Below are 2,733 nucleotides of genomic sequence, written 5' to 3' on the forward strand. Positions count from 1 at the left end.
TGTGTGTGTGTGTGTGTGTGTGTGTGTGTGTGTGTGCGTGCGTGCGTGCGCGCGCGCGGTGGTGGTGGTGGGGCTAGCCCTAATCCTCTACTGCTTATCTTTGATATCATCAATCTGCTCCTGTCTCCAAGATAACAGTGGGTGCACACAACTATTTGAAGTTGCTTTTTGTTTCCTTTGGAGTTTTTAAAATGGGGTTTCTCTGTGTAGCCCTGGCTGCCCTGGAATTAGCTCTGTAGACCAGACTGACCTCAGACTCACAGACCAAACTGTCTCTGCCTCTCAAGTGCCAGGACTAAAGGTGTGCGCCCCCGTGCCTGGCATGTCTCCTTTTCTTGATCGTTGGGATTACATGAATATGTCACCCCACCTAGTTCATGTAGTGCCAAGACCAAACGAAGCTCAAGGCTATGTGCATGCTAGGTTAGGTGAGCGGACCCAGCCCAGGTTGTTATTATTTTCTAAAGTAATTTTTATTACTTGGCAAACAAAATTGTGGCTTTCATTATGGCATTTGTGCACAGGACACGGGGAGTGTATTATTTTGATTTGCTATATAAATGAGGATGCTCAGAGAGGTTAAGTGACTCCTCTAAGGTCACACAGCTGGCGCTGTGGAATGGGCCTCGGCAGCAGCTGTTCTCTTTGGGGGAGGGAGAGCAGATGCTTTCTCCAGATCTCTCCCATTCCCCACTGCTGGGTGGTGCTGCGCCTGAAAATTTTTTCAAGGGGAGCAACTTTGGAGCCTGGCTGTAGTGGCACATACCTTTCATCCCAGCATTCTAGCACTTGGGAGGCAGAGGCAGGCAGATATCTGAGTTCGAGGCCAGCCTGGTCTACAGAGAGAGTTCCAGGAAGCCAGGTCTACACAGAGAAACCCTGTCTTTGAAAACCCCTATCTTAGGGGCCTGGAGAGATGGCTTGGCGGTTAAGACTGACTGTTCTTCCAGAGGACCTGAGTTCAATTCCCAGCAATCACATGATGGCTCACAACCATCTGTAACGGGATCTGATGCCCTCTTCTGGTGTGTCTGAAGAGAGCAATGGTGTACTCATATACATAAAATAAATAAATCTTAAAAAAGAAAAAGAAAACCCTATCTTTTTAAAAAAAAAAAAAAACCACAGTAAAAACAAAACAAAACAAAGAAAAAAGGAAGAAAGAAAAGAAACAGAGACAAGAGTGTCAGGAATTTAAGGTCATCCTTGGCTACATAAAGAATTTGGGGGGCTGGCGAGATGGCTCAACAGGTAAGAGCACTGACTGCTCTTCCAATGGTCCTGAGTTCAAATCCCAGCAACCACATGGTGGCTCACAACCACCCACAATGAGATCTGACACCCTCTTCTGGTGTGTCTGAAGACAGCTACAGTGTACTTACACATAATTAATAAATAAATAAATCTAAAAATATTTAAAAAAAAAAAAAAAAAAAGAATTTGAGGCCAGCCTGGACTACATGAGACTTTGTCCCTAAAGCAAAATAATGTTAACAGCATTTTAATTTATGGATTTGCTGAGGAGATCAAATGAATTATTCAAGCAGTGTACTTGGAACCGTGTGCCTGAAATATTATAGCCATCAATAAAAAACTAATGAGTATTATTATTTAACTGAAGGACACCTGGTATCTTATCAGGTGGAACAGCCAGAAGACTGTTCATATACAGAACACAGGCTTCCTTAGAGATCCAAACTCCATGCGGCTTTGCTTGTGTGTGGTGCTGGGAAGTGAAACTAAAGAATCTTGGTTCACACCAGACAAAGGCTTTATCGACCGAGCCCCTGGTACATCACTCTGTTCTAATTGTTGTTGTTCTATGACATCCATAATCTTAACACAGGGGACTAACAAAAACAGGAGATCCTATTGGGAAGCTGTGATTTATACGACTTTTTTTTCAACGCTTATTTTTTTTATTGAGGGGAGAGGGCAGAGCACACCGCAGACCCCATGTGTGAAGGTCAGAGGACAGACAACTCACGAATGTCAGTTTTTTGGGTTTTTTTTTTTTTTTCCCCACCAGTGCCCCCAGGGATTAAGTAGAGGTGGAAGGATGGGCAGAGGCAAGCACCTTTATCCTGTGAGCCCCACCTCTCTCTCCCGTCAGGATTCCACTCAAGGGAGAGCAGTGTGTGGTGGTGCACGCCTGTAATTTCAGCATTTGGGGGGTCGGGGAAGGGAGATCAGGAGTTCAGAATCATCCTCTGACACATAGTGAGTTCAAGGCCAGCCTGAGCTACGTAAGGACTCTGTGTTGAAACAAAACAAAACAAAACAAAAACAAAAACAACAAACAATAAAAAAAAATTTTAAATGAAGGATAAACTCTCTAAGTGCTGGGCAGAAATTTAGGGACATTCCAGCAGCCTGGGAGTCCAGCACCCCCTGGGAGAAGCCAGCAGAAGACAGATGCATTCTCTAAACTAGAATGTTCACAACTGCTGTTGCTACAGCTGCCATCCCCGCCCCCGCAGCGCTGCCCCAGGGGCCTCTGATCAGTTCTCCACACGGGCATTTGTCTGTGTTTCAAAACTGTGTTCCCAGCATTCCTGAAATACACGGGAAAACTTCCGGAGAGGGGGAAGCCATTGTTCATTTTCCAAGAACCCCAGAAATCTGGAGCTGAGGACAGATGCCCATGCTGGTGAAGCGCTTACTCTGCAGGCGTAAGGAGTTGAGGTGGATTAACCGGTTATTCCCCCCCCCCAGAAGAAGTTAACTGGGGGC

This window comes from Mus pahari, chromosome 23 (genome assembly GCF_900095145.1).
Source record: "Mus pahari chromosome 23, PAHARI_EIJ_v1.1, whole genome shotgun sequence".
NCBI lineage: Eukaryota > Metazoa > Chordata > Mammalia > Rodentia > Muridae > Mus > Mus pahari.